This window comes from Bombina bombina, chromosome 2, assembly GCF_027579735.1.
Source record: "Bombina bombina isolate aBomBom1 chromosome 2, aBomBom1.pri, whole genome shotgun sequence".
NCBI lineage: Eukaryota > Metazoa > Chordata > Amphibia > Anura > Bombinatoridae > Bombina > Bombina bombina.
The window spans coordinates 280,005,368-280,027,009 of NC_069500.1; the positions used below are offsets into that span (position 1 = coordinate 280,005,368).

A 21,642-nucleotide genomic window follows, 5' to 3' on the forward strand; every position below is an offset into this window, starting at 1 on the left:
AGACCAATTCTTCAGTTTTGTATGATTTAAAGGTAAGTTGAAGTGATATTTTAAATACGAATCATTAGTTTCCAAATACAATTTAGAATAATTTTTGCTATTAAATTTATTTTAATAGAAAAATAAAAAACAGATATGCTTGGTTGCACATGGTGCAGCTATATCCTTCTTTTTTTTTAAGCCATAAAAAAAACAAAAAAAAAACTCCAAATAAAACGAGTTTTATTTTTGATACTCATATCCTATGATTTAACCCCATCGCTCCTGGGAATTTCAGAAAAGAACTTGCCTAAAATACCGGACAATTTTTAGCATGTTTGCTATCACTCCATTTAAACAGAAATAGAGCCTTGCTATTTTTTATTTACCTGTCAAATATATATATAGTGTTTGCAGAAGGAAGCGCACTCCAAAGGACTTGTTTAAATTATTCACTTTTATTCTGTGAACGTTTTCGAGCTTAAACAGCTCGTCCTCAGACAGACAAAATTTGAACAGTTACACTTACCACCACCGTGACTAAATACCCAACACACCACCCCGTCACGCTCTACACGTTAGACACCCCCCCAAAGGGGAGCGGTCATCCGTGTCAGTGCAACGGAGCAATGTTAAAACCAAGTGACATAAAAATTTTTATACTCAAAACAAATCTACTGCAGGAGACAAGCACAGAACAGGATCTAACAAGTAATTATACAATTGTATAACGGCTATAGAGTGCCGTGAATGCGTCACCATGGTAACAACAAAACACAAGCAAAAACAACGATTGGTCATAATAAACCAGCCAATCAGAAAAGGCAATACCATGCTGGAGTGACAGAACACTGGGGAGGCAAGAGATAAATAACAGAGGGAAAGAAAAGACATATTATATGTGATCGCTAGTGTGAGAGAGATCAAAGCCACTCAGACGGGTGGTGGTAAGTGTAACTGTTCAAATTTTGTCTGTCCGAGGACGAGCTGTTTAAGCTCGAAAACGTTCACAGAATAAAAGTGAATAATTTAAACAAGGCCTTTGGAGTGCGCTTCCTTCTGCAAACACTGGATATTACTTTTGCTGCATTCAAGGCCTAATATCTGAAGTTAGGAGTGCATTTAGTCTATCTACATATATATATAATTAAGTAGGTAACCTAAGGTATTGATCTAGGGCCATTTTTGGGTTATTTCATGCCACCATTTCACTGACAAACTCTGGGTTGCTAACTGAAATTATTTACATACCGCATGTGCAATCTTGACACAAATGATTATAAAAGCTTCCCTAGGATCCCCTTTGTTCAGAAATAGCAGACATACATAGCTTTGCCATTGGTTTATGGTAATTAGAATACCGCTAATTGCAGCTGTGCACCACACTTCTATTATTCCTTGCAGTAAAAGGGTTTAATCTGGTAGCTTGTAAGGTTTAATTTTAGCTTTATTGTAGATATTACCATCCCACCTCCTGATCCCTTCCAAACAGTTCTCTTCCCTCACTGGTCACCACCATCTTAGGTACTGGCAGAGAGTCTACTAGTATGCAGTTCAGGTTTTTTTTAATTTTTTATAGTTTTTTTATACAGTGCCCATAAATAAAATAATATATATATATATATATATATATATATATATATATATATATATATATATATATATATATATATATATATATATATATATATACAGGCATAGATACGGTCATAAAATATATACCATAGAACAGTGGTTCTCAACCAAAGTGATCTCAAGGCCCGGTTAATTTGAGCTGGACATGTCCAGGGCCCGGTAGTTATATATATATATATATATATATATATATATATATATATATATTATATTAATATATATTAATAAATATATATATATTAAGCAGCAGAAGCGGACTGATCAGCCAGGCAAATAGGACCTGGGCCGAGGGACCAGCAGGTAGGGGGGCCCACAAATGGCATCTCCACTGATCCTGGTGCGTTCCTTAAAGGGACACTGAAACCAATTTTTTTCTTTTGTGATTCAGATAGAACATGCAATTTTAAGCAACTTTCTAATTTACTTCTATTATCAATTTTTCTTTGTTCTCTTGCTATCTTTATTTGAAAATGAAGGCACAGGACCCTGGACAGCACTTGTTTATTGGTGGGTGAATTTTTCCACCAATCAGCAAGAACAACCCAGGTTGTTCACCAAAAATGGGTCAGCATTTAAACTTACATTCTTGCTTTTTAAATAAAGATACCAAGAGAATGAAGAAAATTTGATAATAGGAGTAAATTAGAAAGTTGCTTAAAATTTCATGCTCTATTTGAATCACTAAAGAAAAAAAATTGGGTTCAGTGTCCCTTTAAGCTGGAGTTTTCAGTTGCCCTATCAGTAACTAAGCAGTTAAGTGTGGGTTTAATGGGGGCCCTGGAGTGTGGGGGGTCCTGCCGGGGGTCTGTCGCTGTGAGGGCCATGGAGTGTGGGGTCTGGCCCTGAAGGTTGGAGGCCCTTTATCTGGCCCTTAATGTTGGGGGTCCTGGCTCTGGAGGTTGAGGGGCATGTTGGGGACAGGGCAGGGAGGCTACCATGTTCATTTGCATACATTTGAATACATTTGGGTCAGTGTGAGACAGTTTTCCTGGGGCCTTGATTGGTCTCAGTCTGCCTTTGGTGTGCAGTGGGGTAAGAGTGTGCAGTGGGGGCATGACAGGTTGGGGCCCACCAGCAGGGCTATCACGGCCCGGTACTGGGCCACGGCCCGGCTGTTGAGAAACCAGGCCATAGAACATATAAAACACATAAGTTGCTCAAATGTGTGAATATGTGACATACGATTGAAATAACACTTAGCACGTAAATCAATTCAATAAAAATACAAAAGAAAAGTTCAAAGGAGTCCAGATGGTTTTTATCTTCTTAAACAAGCTCCCCCTAACGGTGTCCACTTACTTGAATTGCTCTCAATCAATATGAGGTAAGTATAGACGTAATCACCAGTATATCTCACTGCCTTTATGGTTTGCCACGTCACTGTATGAAGAGATCTTTATTAACTCTTGGAATCCCAGAGGTAGAGTGAGAAACTCTCAATCTCACTTTCCTGGTAGGTGTAGAAACTGTGTGCAAACTTTGTGTGAACTCACATGGAAGACAAAGAGAAACACTAATAGTGTGTTACCCTTTTATTTAGCTAAACAGCACACAAACAATTAAAAACCTACTCACATAACTTAACCTCAATAATTATGATTTATAAACTACTAGTACCCAGGTAAAAGAAATAGTAAGGGGCACAGCAGAAAAAAATATTGCATTCCAATTCCAGACCTCCAAACAAGTAGAGGGAAGCCTAGAAACATATAGGCATTGCGGTAAAAAGCAATATGATAAAAGTCTAGTGCAGAAAAACACAATCCTAACACGTTTCAAAGGCTTGTATGACTTTCGTCTGCCTTCATCAGAGGTACAACTCTGCTACGGAACTTCCGTGTCTTTTAACGACACCTGGCGTGAGTACGTCATGGGGCGGACTTCCCTTTCCATAATTGTACACGTATTAAAGTGAAACTAAACTTTAATGAATGAAAGCCTGGTTTTTAAAAATACTATTAAAAACAGGGGCACTTTCATTCATCAAAGTTTACAAAGCAGCCGTTTTGATTAAAAACTTACCTCTCTAATTTGCACAGTGCAGCTTCCTCCTCCTGGAAATCGTTCCTCCAATCACAGCATGGCCTCAGACAATGACCACCCTGGGGGGAAAGCCGTGATTGGAGGGAGCCAGATTAGTCATTGCTGATGTGTGAAGAGAGGAAATCCAGGTGGGGTAAGCTGCTCTGGCTGTGAAAAGAAAAAAAGGTAAGTTTTTAATCAAAACGGCTGCTTTGTAAACTTTTATGAATGAAAGTGCCCCTATTTTTAATAGTATTTTTAAAAAACGGGCTTTCATTCATCAAAGTTTACCTTCACTTTAACATACGGACATAAGAACATAAATAAGTGCTTTTAAAATATCCTATACATACTTATTATCAACCTATGTTAAATGTATAAAATATATATAAACGAGAATAATATATACATATTAAAAAATGATGAATTAAATGAGCAACCGTTCACAATTCATAATAGTAGGGATCGCACAACTACCATATAAGCATTAAGAAACGGGCACCCATAAATATTAGATTATATTGGCCCTTCTCAATAGAATCATTGTATGAAAATAGAGACATTATTTAAAATGCAATATTTATATACATGTGCAATTAATTTCCCTAGTACCTTAAAATTAGTATAATACATATAAAAAGATACACACAGGGTAAAAAATACATACATAATGAATCAATATTAATAGCCATAACTGTGTATAAAAAAAAAATAACATTGTCAAAAGTTCTACATTACATCACTTTGTTAGAACATAACCCAATACAATGGGGACCATCTTAAAGGAACAACAATCCAATTGTTGCCAGCTTTGTAAAAAGAAGAGGCTATGGGAATGGGAATTTAAAGAAAAGCAGCTATATCGATATCCTTATTGAGACCATAAGGAACCATACTGTTAAACAGAAGGATCCAGAGATCGTTCTCTTTCTCCTCCCCTTTCAGCAACTTTAACGTGTTCCAAAATAGTACCCCTTAAACATGTAGGATTGTGAATGTTCCTATAATGTTCAGACTTGCTATGAGATTTAAGTCCCCCCTTAATGTTAGTGTTATGTTCATACATTCATTTCTTAAAGGGGCGGGTAGTACAACCTATATCCTGAAGGTCACAACTACACTGTAATAAATGGACCACATAGAGTCTTTCTCTCTTTGTCACCAGCATGCCTATCCATATAACCTAAGATGGTGCTGAAGTCAGGATATATATATATATATATATATATATATATACAAAATATTATTATTATTATTATTATTATTTCTGTAGTGGTTCACCCCCTCCCTTTTTTTCTGCAGTGTAGCTCTTCATCCCTCCCTCTTCATTCATATTTTTTTTTCTTCTGCTGTATAAGGCTGTATAAGGCTCATCCCACTCACTCCCCCTCCACACTGGAGTATCTTCCCGTCTTCCCTTCCACACCTCCCTTTGGCACTAGCAGATAATCATTACAGACGGTGACGCACACAGTGTGGGATCTTCCTTCATATGGAACCTCAGCACCGATTGTGCTCCGGTTCTATATGCAGGCAGATGCCTGGAGCTCATGAACCTCAGCTTGGTCTATGCAAATTAAAAAGACACTTGGGCTCAATGGCCTAAATGTTTTAGGTTATCATATGAATTGGATTCTTAAGTAAATAAGCAAATTTTCCTCATCAGTTAGTTTTTGTTGGAATATACACTTTCTTTCATGTAATTGGCAAGAGTCCATGAGCTAGTGACGTATGGGATATACTATCCCTACCAGGAGGGGCAAAGTTTTCCAAACCTTAAAATGCCTATAAATACACCCTTCACCACACCCACAATTCATTTTGATAAACTTTGCCTCCTATGGAGGTGGTGAATTAAGTTTGTGCTTGATTTTCTTCTGTGATATGCACTTTTCAGCATTTTGAAGACCGATTCCTCTCAGAGTACAGTGAATGTCAGAGGGATGTGAAGGGAGTATCACCTATTGAATGCTATGGTTTTCCTCACGGGAAACCTTTTCATAGGTTCCCTGTTATCGGTCGTAGAGATTAATCTCCTACCTCCCTTTTCAGATCGACAATATATTCTCATATTCCATTACCTCTACTGATACTGTTTCAGTACTGGTTTGGCTATCTGCTATATGTGGATGGGTGTCTTTCTGTAAGTATGTTTTCATTACTTAAAGGGACACAAAACTCAAATTTTTTTCTTTCATGATTCAGATTGTAATTTTAAACAACTTTCTAATTAATTTCTATTATCTAATTTGTTTCATTTTCTTGGTATCATTTGTTGAAGGGGCAGCAATACACTAATGGTTTCTAACTGAACACATGGGTGAGCCAATCACAATCAATATATATATATATGCAACCACCAATCAACAGCTAGAACCTAGTTTCTCTGCTGCTCCTGAGCTTGTCTAGATAAACCTTTCAGCAAAGGATAACAAGAGAAGGAAGCAAATTAAATAATAGAAGTAAATTGGAAAGTTGTTTAAAATTATATTCTCTATCTGAGTCATGAAAGAACATTTTTGGGTTTCATGTCCCTTTAAGACACTCTCAGCTATGGTTAGGCACTTTATCTATTAATGTAAAGTTTTAAATATATGTATTGTACTTATATTTGCCATGAGTCAGGTTTATGTATATTTCCTTTTGCAGACTATCAGTTTCAAATTGGGAAAAACGTATTTAGGAAGTTATTTTTTGACTGTTTTCTTTCATTTTCTCGGGCAAAATTAGGCTTGCGAGGCCGCAAAATGCTATTATTTATTGCGTCATTCTTGGCGTTCATTGACACAAGTTCACCATTTCCGGCGTCTTAGTTGACGCCAGGTTCCTTGCACAAGGTTGCGTCTGCTATGACGCAAGTTGCATTATTTACGGATGTTGTTAGCGCCAAAAAATGTAATTTTGCATTGCACGTCATACTTGGCGCCAAATAATTTATTTAAGCCCCACTTCCTATATGCCTCTTGCCTTTCTCTATGCTCAGAGGGCTATGCTGTTTGCATTTTTTCCTATTCCTGAAATTGACATATAAGAAAATTGATAATTTGGCTTTATATGTTGTTTTTTCTCTTACATTTGCAAGATGTCTCAATCTGATCCTGTCTAAGAAACCACTGTTGGATTCCTGCTGCCTGATAACAGTTCTACCAAATATAAGTGTATCTGTTGTAAATTAGTAGTATTAGCGGTAGTATGTAACAGTTGTCATGATAAACTTTTACATGCAGAGAATGTATCCATCAGTACTAGTACAATGCCTGTTGTTCCCTCAACATCTAATGTACATGATATCCCTGTGAATATAAAAGATTTTATTGCTGATGCGATTCAGAAGGCTTTGTCTGCTATTCCGCCTTCTAATAAACGTAAAAGGTCCTTTAAAACTTCTCATAAAGTTGATGAAATTTCCAATGACCGACAACATACTGTTTTATCCTCCTCTGATGAGGATCTATCTGATTCAGAAGATCCTACCTCAGATATTGACACTGACAAATCTACTTATCTCTTTAAGATAAAGTATATTCGTTCCTTGTTAAAAGAGGTGTTGATTACTTTGGATATTGAGGAAACTAGTCCTCTTGATATTAAAACTAGTAAATGTTTAAATTCTGTTTATAAATCTCCTGTGGTTACTCCAGAGGTTTTTCCAGTTCCTGATGCTATTTCTGATATGAATTCAAAGGAATGGAATAGGCCCGGTATTTCTTTTATTCCTACTGCTAGGTTGAAAAAGTTGTATCCCTTGCCAGCAATTAGATTGGAGTTTTGGGGGAAAATCCTCAAAGTTGATGGGGCTATCTCTACTCTTGCCAAACGTACTACTATCCCTATGGAAGATAGTACTTCCTTTAAAGACCCGTTAGATAGGAAACTTGAATCTTATCTAAGGAAAACTTATTTATATTCTGGCTATATTCTCAGGCCTGTCATTTCTATGGCTGATGTTGCAGCTGCATCAACTTTTAGCTATCTTAGCTAGAAGAGCTTTTTGGCTTAAATATTGGAATGCTGACATGGTATCTAAGTCTAGATTACTATCTCTTTCTTTCCAAGGTAACAATTTATTTGGTTCTCAGTTGGATTCAATTATTTCAACTGTTACTGGGGGGAAGGGTAATTCTAAGGCTTCTAATCATTTTCGTTCTTTTCTATAGAATAAGGAACAGAAAGCCAATCCTTCCCCCAAAGAATCTTGTTCCAATTGGAAACCTTCTTCAAGTTGGAATAAATCCAAGCCTTTTAAGAAACCAAAGCCAGACCCCAAGTCTGCATAAAGGTGCGGCCCTCATTACAGATTAGCTGGTGGGGGACAGATTAAAATTTTTCCAAAACATTTGGGCAGATTCAGTCCAAAATCAATGGATTCAGAGCATCGTCTCTCAAGGGTATCAAATACGAATCAGAGTAAGACCTCCTGTGAGAAGATTTTTTTTCTCTCACGCATTCCAGCAAACCCAGTGAAGGCTCAGGCCTTTCTGAAGTGTGTTTCAGATTTAGAGCTTTTAGGGGTAATTATACCCGTTCCGTTTCAGGAACAGGGTCTGGGCTTTTATTCAAATCTATTCATTGTCCCAATGAAAGAAAATTCATTCAGGCCAGTTCTGGATCTGAAAATTTTGAATCATTATGTAAGAGTGCCAACTTTCAAAATGGTCACCATAAGGACTATTCTGCCTTTTGTTCAGCAAGGTCATTATATGTCCACGATATACTTACAGGATGCTTATCTTCATATTCTGATTCATCCAGACCACTATCGGTTTCTGAGATTCTCTTTTCTAGACAAGCATTACCAATTTGTCGCTCTCCCATTTGGCCTAGCGACAGCTCCAATAATTTTTTCAAAAGTTCTCAGTGCCCTACTCTCTGTAATCAGAGAATAGGGTATTGCGGCGTTTCCTTATTTGGACAATATCTTGGTACTCGCTCAGTCTTTACATTTCTCACACATATCAACTAGTGTTGTTTCTTCAAAGACATGGTTGGAGGATCAATTTACCAAAAAGTTCTTTGATTCCTCAGACAAGGGTCACCTTTTTAGGTTTCCAGATAAATTCAGTGTCCATGACTCTGTCTCTAATAGACAAGAGACTAATTAAATTGGTTTCAGTCTCAAATGTTCCCTTCAGTGGCTATGTGAATGGAAGTTTCTTTCATGTAATTGGCAAGAGTCCATGAGCTATTGATGTATGGGATATACAATCCCACCAGGAGGGTCAAATTTTCCCAAACCTCAATATGCCTATAAATACACCCCTCACCACATGCACAATTCAGTTTTATAAACTTTGCCTCCTATGGAGGTGGTGAAGTAAGTTTGTGCTAAGATTTCTACGTTGACATGCGCTTCTCAGCATTTTGAAGCCCGATTCCTCTCAGAGTACAGCGAATGTCAGAGGGATGTGAAGGGAGTATCACCTATTGAATGCAATGGTTTTCCTCACAGGAGATCTATTTCATAGGTTCTCTGTTATCGGTCAAGAGATTCATCTCTTACCTACCTTTTCAGATCGATGATATACTCTCATATACCATTACCTCTACTGATAACTGTTTCAATACTGGTTTGGCTATCTGCTATATGTGGATGGGTGTCTTTCGGTAAGTATGTTTTTATTACTTAAGACACCTCAGCTATGATTTGGCACTTTATGCATTAATATAAAGTTCTAAATATATGTATTGTACTTATATTTGCCATGAGTCCGGTTCATGTATTTCTTTTTTGCAGACTGTCAGTTTCATATTTGCGGAAAATAAACATATTAAGACATATTTTTCTTACCTGGGGTTTTAAATTGACTTCATTTTTCTTTGCAAATTGTGGGCAGGATTAGGCCCGCGAGTGCGCCAAATGCTAGACATTCTTGGCGCGAGAATTTTTTTGGCGCGAAAGTACGTCCGTTGACGCAAGTTCGGTTTTTCCGGCGTCACAGTTGACGGCGAGTTCCTTACACAAGGTTGCGTCGTTAGTGATGCGAGTGTCCGGACGTTGTTGGCGCCAGAACATTTTCAGTTACGTTGTGCGTCATACTTGGTGCAACATTTTTTCATTATTTTTTCACCCCATTGCTATTTGCCTCTTGCCTTTTTCTATGTCAGAGGGCTATGCTATTTGCATTTTTTCCCATTCCTGAAACTGTCATATAAGGAAATTGATAATTTTGCTTTATATGTTTTTTCTTTTACATTTTGCAAGATGTCTCAATCTGATCCTGTCTCAGAAGTATCTGTTGGAACTTTGCTGCCTGATATCGGTTCTACCAAAGCTAAGTGCATTTGTTGTAAACTTGTGGAGATTATATCTCCGAATGTCATTTGTAATAGTTGTCATGATACACTTTTGCACGCAGATAATGTGTCCATCAGTAATACAAAAGATAAGCAGGGTCTCCAGCACTTAAAACAGTTTATTTTGTACAGAAGCGACGTTTCGGGGTCACAGCCCCTTATTCATGCTTGGTAATTAAACATGGACCTGTTGAATCTTTAAATTCCTTAAGTTTGGCGCCTTCTCCACTCTGAGTGGGAGAAGTGCTCCCTCTAATGGCCAATGTTATACACTCACCAACATTTTTAAATACAATGTAGCTCAAGTGAACATGTTACAAAACATATAATTACACAAGTTCATAGAAAAAGATTTTCTCATAAAAATTCATAGAAATACTTAAAACATTTCAGGGCTAGAATAGATAGCAGGATATATAAATAACAAGGATGGGGGGAATGTAATTGTACCAAGGGCACACTACAAGAGACATTAAAAGAAGCAACTTAAATCAAAGTCCCTATTGAGCCCTTTTGGTGCCATACTATCTAATTTATGTACCCACCACATCTCTCTCTGTTTTAGTAGACGTTCCCTATCAATGCCTCTTCTATTTGGGGGAATATGGTCAATGACCTGCCACCTAAGTTGGCTGATGTTATGTCCTTTTTCTTAAAAAATGGTTGGACAATGGAGCCTCTTTATTCTTGCACCTGATGTTGGACCTGTGTTGACTTATATGGTCCCTCACCTTACGGGTGGTCTCCCCTAAGGGACCATCTAGTTCACACAGATGTAGGGACCAGTAAACATAAAAGACAACTTCTTTTGAGCAAGAAGAATATGGGGACTTTCCCTTGCTTGAGTTGCATGAGTTGTCATTAAGTAATAAAAGGAACATTTTTTCATCATCCACATAGTGGTGGGAAAAAGTTTGCAATCAAGGGGTATTATACTTGTGAAACCACCCCCGTTGTGTATCTCATAAAGTGTCCATGTTCCTCCATTTACATAGGGGAGACCACCCGTAAGGTGAGGGACCGTATAAGTTAATACAGGTCCAACATCAGGTGCAAGAATAAGGAGGCTCCATTGTCCAACCATTTTTTAGAAAAAGGACATAACATCAGCCAACTTAGGTGGCAGGTCATTGACCATATCCCCCCAAATAGAAGAGGCATTGATAGGGAACATCTACTAAAACAGAGAGAGATGTGGTGGGTACATAACTTAGATAGTATGACACCAAAAGGTTTCAATAGGGACTTTGATTTAAGTTGCTTCTTTTAATGTCTCTTGTAGTGTGCTCCTTGGTACAATTACATTCCCCCCATCCTTGTTATTTATATATCCTGCTATCTATTCTAGCCCTGAAAGGTTTTTAAGTATTTCTATGAATTTTTATGAGAAAATCTTTTTCTATGAACTTGTGTAATTACATGTTTTGTAACATGTTCACTTGAGTTACATTGTATTTAAAAATGTTGGTGAGTGTATAACATTGGCCATTAGAGGGAGCACTTCTCCCAGTCAGAGTGGAGAAGGCGCCAAACTTAAGGTATTTAAAGATTCAACAGGCCCATGTTTAATTACCAAGCATGAATAAGGGGCTGTGACCCCGAAACGTCGCTTCTGTACAAAATAAAGTGTTTTAAAGTGACAGTCTACACCAACATTTTTCTTATTTAAAATGATAGATAATCCCTTTATTACCCATTCCCCGTTTTTGCATAACCAACACAGTTATATTAATATACTTTTTACCTCTGTGATTACCTTGTATCTAAGCCTTTGCAGACAGCCTCCTTATCTAAGTGCCTTTGACAGACATGCAGTGTAGTCAATCAGTGAAGACTCCCAAATAACTTCACGGGAGTGAGCACAATGTTATCTATATGACACATGTGAACTAGCACTGTCTAACTGTGAAAAACTTTCAAAATGCTCTGAGCTAGGAGGCGGTTTTCAACTGTTTAGAAATCAGTTTGAGCCTTGCTAGGTTTAGCTTTTCAAAAACACCACCAAGGGAACAAAGCAAATTTGATGATAAAATTAAATTGGAAAGTTGTTTAAAATTGCATGCCCTATCTGAATCATGAAAGTTTAGTTTTGACTAGACTGTCCCTTTAATGATAAAAGTAAATTGGAAAGTTGTTTAAAATTACATGCCCTATCTGAATCATGAAAGTTTAATTTTGACTAGACTGTCCCTTTAAGTGCTGGAGACCCTGCTTATCTTTTGTACTACTGTCTCAGGGCTTGGCAGCGCCCTGAGGTCTACCGTGCAGGCGTGCACTTACCTCTACATGTGTTCTGTTCCCCCTGTTTCAAATTGTGTCCATCAGTAATAGTACATTGCCGGTTGCAGTTCCTTCAACTTCTAATGTACATGATATACCTATGAATTTTAAAGATTTTGTTACTGATTCTATTCAGAAGGCTCTGTCTGCTTTTCCGCCTTCTAATAAATGTAAAAGTTCTTTTAAAACTTCTCATAAGGTTGATGAAATTTCAAATGACCGACAACATAATGAATTATCCTCCTCTGATGAGGATCTATCTGATTCAGAAGATCCTTCCTCAGATATTGACACTGACAAATCTACTTATTTATTTAAAATGGAGTATATTCGTTCTTTGTTAAAAGAAGTGTTAATTACTTTGGATATTGAGGAAACTAGTCCTCTTGACATTAAAACTAGTAAACTTTTAAATTCTGTTTTTATACCTTCTGTGGTTACTCCAGAGGTTTTTCCTATTCCTGATGCTATTTCTGATATGATTTCTAAGGAATGGAATAAGCCGGGTACTTCTTTTATTCCTTCTTCAAGGTTTAAAAAAAATGTATCCTTTACCAGCAATTTCAATAGAGTTTTGGGAAAAGATCCCCAAAGTTGATGGGGCTATTTCTACTCTTGCTAAACGTACCACTATTCCTATGGAAGATAGTACTTCTTTTAAAGATCCTTTAGATAGGAAACTTGAATCTTATCTAAGCAAAACCTATTTATATTCAGGTCATCTTCTCAGGCCTGCAATTTCTTTGGCTGATGTTGCAGCTGCATCAACTTTTTGGTTGGAGAATTTAGCGCAACAAGAATTGGATTCCGACGTATCTAGCATTGTTCGCTTACTGCAACATGCTAATCATTTTATTTGTGATGCCATTTTTGATATTATCAAAATTGATGTTAGATCCATGTCTTTAGCTATTTTAGCTAGAAGAGCTTTGTGGCTTAATTCTTGGAATGCTGATATGACATCTAAGTCTAGATTGCTATCTCTTTCTTTCCAAGGTAATAATTTATTTGGTTCTCAGTTGGATTTTATTATTTCAACTGTTACTGGGGGGAAGGGAGTTTTTTTGCCAAAGGATAAAAAACCTAAGGGTAAATCTAAGGCTTCTAACCGTTTTCGTTCCTTTCGTCAAAATAAAGAACAAAAACCTAATCCTTCCCCCAAGGAATCTGTTTCCAATTGGAAGCCTTCCTCAAATTGGAATAAATCCAAGCCATTTAAGAAACCAAATTCAGCCCCTAAGTCCGCATGAAGGTGCGGCCCTCATTCCAGCTCAGCTGGTAGGGGGCAGATTAAGGTTTTTCAAGAATGTTTGGATAAATTCTGTCCAAAATCATTGGATTCAGAACATTGTCTCTCAGGGGTGTTGAATAGGATTCAGAGTAAAACCTCCTGAGAAGATTTTTTTTCTCTCACACATCCCAGCAAATCCAGTAAAAGCTAAGGTTTTCCTGAAGTGTGTTTCAGACCTGGAGTTATCTGGGGTAATCATGCCAGTTCCTTTTCAGGAACAGGGTCTGGGGTTTTATTCAAATCTATTCATTGTCCCAATGAAAAAAAATTCATTCAGACCAGTTCTGGATCTGAAAATTTTGAATCATTATGAGAGAGTACCAACTTTCAAAATGGTAACTATAAGGACTATTCTGCCTTTTCTTCAGCAAGGACATTATATGTCCACAATAGACTTGCAGGATGCATACCTTCATATTCCGATTCATCCAGATCATTATCAGTTCCTGAGATGCTCTTTTCTAGACAAGCATTACCAATTTGTTGCTCTTCTGTATGGCCTAGCAACAGCTCCAAGAATCTTTTTAAAGGTTCTCGGTGCCCTGCTCTCTGTAACCAGATCGTTTTTTCCTTATTTGGACAATATCTTTTTACTAGCTTAGTCTTTACGTTCTACAGAATCTCACACAAATCAACTAGTGTTGTTTCTTCGGAAACATGGTTGGAGGATCAATTTACCAAAAAGTTATTTGATTCCTCAGACAAGGGTCACCTTTTTAGGTTTCCAGATAGATTCAGTGTCCATGACTCTGTCTCTAACAGACAAGAGACGTTTAAAATTGGTTGCAGCCTGTCGGCACCTTCAGTCTCATTCATTCCCTTCAGTGGCTATGTGCATGGAAGTTTTAGGTCTCATGACTGCAGCTTCGAACGCGATCCCCTTTTCTCGTTTACACATGAGACCTCTCCAGCTTTGTATGCTGAATCAATGGTGCAGGGATAATACAAAGATATCACAATTAATATTCATAAATCCCAATGTTCGACACTCTCTGATGTGGTGGTTAAATCACCAGCGTTTAGTTCAAGGGGCTTCTTTTATTCGGCCAACCTGGACTGTGATCACAACAGATGCAAGTCTTTCAGGTTGGGGAGCTGTTTGGGGATTTCTGACAGCACAAGGGGTTTGGAAATCTCAAGAGGCGAGGTTGCCAATCAATGTTTTAGAACTCCGTGCATTTTCAGAGCTCTTCAGTTTTGGCCTCTGTTAAAGAAAGAACTGTTCATTTGTTTTCAGACAGACAATATCACAACAGTGGCATATGTCAATCAGGGTGGGACTCACAGTCCCCAAGCTGTGAAAGAAGTATCTTGGATACTTATTTGGGCGGAATCCAGCTCCTGTCTAATTTCTGCGGTGCATATCCCAGGTGTAGACAATTGGGAGGCGGATTATCTCAGCCGTCAGACTTTACATCCGGGGAGTGGTCTCTCCATCCAGATCTGTTTTCTCAGATTGTTCAGATGTGGGGTTTTCCAGAGATAGATCTGATGGCCTCTAATCTAAACAAGAAACTTCCCAGATACCTGTCCAGGTCCAGGGATTTTCAGGCGGAAGCAGTGGATGCATTGACACTAACTTGGTGTTATCAACCTGCTTATATTTTCCCGCCTCTAGTTCTTCTTCCAAGAGTGATCTCCAAAATCATCATGGAACAATCGTTTGTGTTGCTGGTGGCTCCAGCATGGCCACACAGGTTTTGGTATGTGGATCTTTTTCGGATTTCCAGTTGCCAACCTTGGCCACTTCCGTTAAGGCCAGACCTATTGTCTCAAGGTACGTTTTTCCATCAGGATCTCAAATCATTAAATTTTTAAGGTGTGGAAATTGAACGCCTAGTGCTAAGTCATAAAACTATGTTACAAGCTCTTAAATCTGTCTCTAGAAAGATTTATTATCGAGTTTGGAAGACTTACATTTCATGGTGTTCTTCTCATAAATTTTCTTGGCATTCTTTTAGAATTCCTAGAATTTTACAGTTTTTTCAGGATGGTTTGGATAAGGGTTTGTCTGCAAGTTCCTTGAAGGGACAAATCTCTGCTCTTTCTGTTTTATTTCACAGAAAGATTGCTAAGCTTCCTGATATTGGTTCGTATCAAGCCTGTCATTAAATAAATCTCTCCTCCTTGGTGTCTTAATTTGGTTTTGAGGGCTTTACAGGCTCCTCCATTTGAGCCTATGCATTCTTTGGACATTAAACTACTTTCTTGGAAAGTGTTGTTCCTTTTGGCCATCTCTTCTGCTAGAAGAGTTTCTGAGCTTTCTACTCTTTCTTGTGAATCTCCTTTTCTGATTTTTCATCAGGATAAGGCAGTTTTGCGGACTTCATTTCAATTTTTACCTAAAGTTGTGAATTCTTTTTTACCTAAGGTTGTGAATTCTAACAACATTAGTAGAGAAATTGTTGTCCCTTCCTTGTGTCCTAATCCTAAGAATTCTTTCGAAAGATCCTTACATTCTTTGGATGTGGTGAGAGCTTTGAAATATTATGTTGAAACTACTAAAGTTTTCAGGAAGACTTCTAGTCTATTTGTTATATTTTCTGGTTCTAGGAAAGGTCAGAAGGCTTCTGCTATTTCCTTGGCTTCTTGGTTAAAGCTTTTGACTCATCAAGCTTATTTGGAGTCGGGTCAGGCCCCGCCTCAGAGAATTACAGCTCATTCTACTAGATCAGTCTCCACTTCGTGGGTTTTTAAGATTGAAGCTTCAGTTGATCAGATTAGCAAAGCGGCGACTTGGTCCTCTTTGCATACATTTACTAAATTCTATCGTTTTGATGTATTTGCTTCTTCAGAAGCAGTTTTTGGTAGAAAAGTTCTTCAGGCAGCTGTTTCAGTTTCATTCTTCTGCTTATGTTTTAAGTTTTTCTTGTCATTAAAGAATAAACTTATAATTTGGGTTGTGGATTATTTTTTCAGCGAGGCTGTTCTTTATTTTTATCCCTCCCTCTCTAGTGACTCTTGCGTGGATTTCCACATCTTGGGTATTGATATCCCATATGTCACTAGCTCATGGACTCTTGCCAATTACATGAAAGAGAACCTAATTTATTTAAGAATTTACCTGATAAATTCATTTCTTTCATATTGGCAAGAGTCCATGAGGCCCACCCTTTTTATTGTGGTTATGATATTTTTGTATAAAGCACAATTATTTCCAAATTCCTTTGTTGATGGTTTTTACTCCTTTCTTTATCATCCCACTTGGCTATTCGTTAAATTGAATTGTGGGTGTGGTGAGGTGTGTATTTATAGGCATTTTGAAGTTTGGGAAACTTTGCCCCTCCTGGTAGGATTGTATATCCCATACGTCACTAGCTCATGGACTCTTGCCAATATGAAAGAAATGAATTTATCAGGTAAATTCTTACATAAATTATGTTTTTTTAGGTCTCATGACTGCAGCATTGGACGCGATCCCCTTTGCTCGTTTTCATATGAGACCTCTCCAGCTTTGTATGCTGAAGCAATGGTGCAGGGGTTATACAAATATATCCCAATTAATATCCTTAAATCCCAATGTTAAACTTTCTCTGACTTTTGTGGTTAGAACACCACCCTATAATTTAAGGGGCCTCTTTTGTTCATCCAACCTGGACAGTAATCACAACTGATGCAAGTCTTTCAGGTTGGGGAGCTGTCTGGGGAACTCTGACAGCACAAGAGGCGAGGTTACAAATCAATATTTTGGAACTCCATGCTATTTTCAGGGCTCTTCAGGTTTGGCCTCTATTGAAGAGAGAACCATTCATTGGTTTTCAGACAGACAATGTCACAACTGTGGCATATGTCAATCATCAGGGCGAGACTTGCAGTCCCCTAGCTATGAAAGAAGTATCTCGGATTCTTGCTTGGGCGGAATCCAGCTCTTGTCTAATTTCTGCGGTACATATCCCAGGTATAGACAATTGGGAAGCGGATTATCTCAGCCGTCAGACTTTACATCCGGGGGAGTGGTCTCTTCATCCAGATGTGTATTTTCAGATTGTTCAGATGTGGGGTCTTCCATCTGATGGATTCTCATCTAAACAAGAAACTTCCCAGGTACCTATCCAGGTCCAGGGATCCTCAGGCGGAGTCGGTGGATGCCTTAGCAGTTCCTTGGTTTTACCAACCTGCTTATATCTTTCCACCTCTAGTTCTTCTTCCAAGAGTGATTTCCAAAATCATCATGGAACATTCGTTTGTGTTTCTGGTAGCTCCAGCATGGCCTCACAGGTTCTGGTATGCGGACCTTGTCCAGATGTCCAGTTGTCAACCTTGGCCACTTCCTTTAAGACCAGACCTTCTGTCTCAAGGACTATTTTTACATCAGGATCTCAAATTGCTAAATTTGAAGGTATGGAAATTGAACGCTTAGTGCTTAGTCACAGTGGTTTCTCTAACTCAGTGATTAATACTATGTTACAGGCTCGTAAATCTGTTTCTAGAAAGATTTATTATCGAGTTTTGAAAACTTATATTTCATGGTGTTCTTCTCATAAATTCTCCTGGCATTTTTTTAGAATTCCTAGAATTTTACAGTTTCTTCAGGATGGTTTGGATAAAGATTTATCTGCAAGTTCCTTGAAGGGACAAATCTCTGCTCTTTCTGTTTTATTTCACAGAAAGATTGCTAAGCTTCCTGGTATTCACTGTTTTGTTCAGGCTTTGGTCTGTATCAAGCCTGTCATTAAATCAATCTCTCATCCTTGGAGTCTTAATTTTGGTTTTGAAAGCTTTACAGGCTCCTCCTTTTGAGCCTATGCATTCTTTGGATATTAAACTACTTTCTTGGAAAGTGTTGTTCCTTTTGGCTATCTCTTCTGCTAGAGGAGTTTCTGAATTATGTGCTCTTTCTTGTGAGTCACCTTTTCTGATTTTTTTTCATCAAGATAAGGCAGACTTCATTTAAATTTTTCCTAAACTTGTGAATTCTAACAACTTTAATAGGGAAATTGTTGTCTTTGTGTCCTAATCCTAAGAATTCTTTGGAAAGATCCTTACATTCTCTGGATGTTGTAAGAGCTTTAAAATATTATGTCGAAGCTACTATAGATTTCAGGTAGGCTTCTAGCCTATTTGTTGTCTTTTCTGGTTCTAGAAAAGGTCATAAAGCTTCTGCCATTTCATTGGCTTCTTGGTTAAAGCTTTTGATTCATAAGACTTATTTGGAATTGGTCAAAAGTAGGGAGAATGGGGGGAAAGACTGGACAAGAAGGGGTTATTTAGCACTCATTCCTATAGTATATTGTAATTAAGTTGATATATTCAACTAGACAAGAAAATTAATTTAGTTAAAACTAATTGTTTATTATTAAACCACTATAAAAGAGAGTGTGAGAAGATAAGCACTCTCACCATTTACAAAATTGCTCCACACTCACACTCCACACTCACGCTATTAATATCACACTGCAATATACCCAGACAATGAAACACAGATTCAACCACCCCCCTGTATTCCTGGCCAGTAACAGGATACGCTGGCTTCAGGTGACAGGGATGGTTTCTATACTGTGTGACACGTCCCTTGCAGCTATTAAGCTAAAGCGTGAGTAACAAAAAGTTAATTTAAAAACACTATGCTACATAAGCATACTACTGTGCTGCGCACAAACGCGTTTTGGCCGAGTGGAGGCCTTTCTCAATGTGCAAATTCAGTTTGACAAGACGAGTGTCTCGCTGTGAGGGCCTGATATACCCCTCTCCTATGTCCTTTACCCAATCGTAGCGTGCATATCATTCACGCCCACCTCTTAGCCACTCACACGCGATTTGGTTTAATTCCAATCTTCTACAATTTACTAAGCACATCACCCACTGGTCCAGGTATATAGATGACATTTTGTTTGTATGGGAGGGCTCTACAGAATTATTAAATGAGTTTATTTTGATCCTCAATGATAATCCCTTTGGATTACATCTTACCATGACATATGATGATAAAAAGTTAGAATTCCTAGATTTATCCATTTTAAAATGCAACAACAATCTAGAGACGGAAACCTTTAGAAAGCCTACGGCCACAAATAATATCCTTAACGCCAATAGTTCTCATCATCCAAACACCATTAGGGGTTTACCAATGGGGGAATATTTGAGGCTGCGTAGAAATTGTTCATCATTAGAATCTTTCCAAAAGGCTGCTAATGAATTGAGGAATAGACTACTTTTGAGGGGGTATTCTAGAAAGTCTCTTAAGAGAGCCTATCAAAAAGCACTATACAAAAATAGGGAGGAACTTCTTAAACCCAAAAAGATAGAGGCAAATTCAAATCCGCTCAGATTCATTTCCACATACTGTAACCAAAGCCAACAGGTATCTAATATACTATCAAAACATTGGCATATTTTACAACTAGATGAACAGTTAAAATCCATTATCCCAGAGAATCCTATGTGTACTTATAGACGTGCAAAAAATTTAAGTGATCAATTAACCGCCAGCCACTTTGACAGAAATGCTAAAAAAGCTCCATTATACAAAGGATCCATAGCATGTGGTAATTGTAAAAATTGCACATATATGGTCAAAAAGAAATACATGATGGATAGATTCAATAGAAAGTTGACAATTCATAATCACATCACTTGTAAAACCTCAAATGTGATCTATTGTCTGTCATGTAGCTGCAACTGTTTTTATGTAGGTATGACTACCAGACCAATGGGGGTTAGAATCACTGAGCACCTCAGTAATATAAGGAACGCAGCAAAGGATGTAGAAAAAGGCAAACAAATTACCAGTGTTGCCAGACATTTTCTAAACCATCATAAAGGAAAGACCAATACTTTTAAATTCTGGGGACTGGAAAGTATACGCCCTGGCATACGGGGTAGTGATATGGAACAAATCTTGCTCAAAAAAGAAGCGAGATGGATATTTAATCTGAATACTGTCATGCCCAATGGCATGAATGAGAATAACAATTTTTGGGCATTCCTCTGATTTCTAACTATATGCTTCAATTTTATTCATTGCTTAAATATTAATATGATGTTCTCTAGTTAGCTGCATTCTCTTGTGCACCCAGAAATAATTCCTTAGATAACACTATGATATGCATAACGGCATCATGCTATTACTGCATTGGTTATATAGGTCTGTTTTTTATTTGTTTATAAATATGTTAAAATATTTGAATTCTTGTATGTTAAAAACCATAATGCATATAATAGACCCTACGTATAAAGGGTCAAGTATTACTCATTATCTTTTACATTAAATCATGTCTTCATAGTAATGCTATGTTAAAGTTGGAATTTCTTGCTGCATAGACATTACTTTGTTTTTTGAGTTTGTACAAAGATTAAATAAATAATTATTGTGTGGTTACATAAAATCATCAATCATCTGGGTAAATACTACTTTTTACGTAATAATAAATTATCTATTTCAATGAGACAGTAAAAACTATATATATCTGTTTCATTCGTTTGCAGTTACCAAGCAGCCAATATGTTATGTATTATAACGTGTACGCTATCATTTTCACAAATCTAACAATGAGCTATTATTGTTATGTAAGAATCAAGTGGCACGCTGTGTAGATATTATTTGTACACCGCATAAGCTCACTTCTGCCCTTACAACATAATTGGCCCTTGGATTAATATTTTCTGGGTGCACATGGAATCGCACTATTGAGAGTGATCACCGCTACAGTTATTCTATTATCCAAGCCTCATAAACATTGTAGAGAACTAAAGGGATCAGCAATTGGTTAAGAGGATTTTACGAGTAACCAATCACAAACTGATTCTCACCCTATGACACGCTAATACCAAATCGCGTGTGAGTGGCTAAGAGGTGGGCGTGAATGATATGCACGCTACGATTGGGTAAAGGACATAGGAGAGGGGTATATCAGGCCCTCACAGCGAGACACTCGTCTTGTCAAACTGAATTTGCACATTGAGAAAGGCCGCCACTCAGCCGAAACGCGTTTGTGCGCAGCACAGTAGTATGCTTATGTAGCATAGTGTTTTTAAATTAACTTTTTGTTGCTGCAAGGGACGTGTCACACAGTATAGAAACCATCCCTGTCACCTGAAGCCAGCGTATCCTGTTACTGGCCAGGAATACAGGGGGGTGGTTGAATCTGTGTTTCATTGTCTGGGTATATTGCAGTGTGATATTAATAGCGTGAGTGTGGAGT

The 21,642-nt window shown here is 37.7% G+C and overlaps 1 protein-coding gene across 1 annotated transcript in view; it reads left to right on the forward strand.

Moving 5' to 3' along the window:
- Positions 1 to 21,642, forward strand: part of AP3S1 (adaptor related protein complex 3 subunit sigma 1) — a 212,387-nt gene that overhangs the window by 95,300 nt on the left and 95,445 nt on the right. The window lies entirely within an intron of this gene.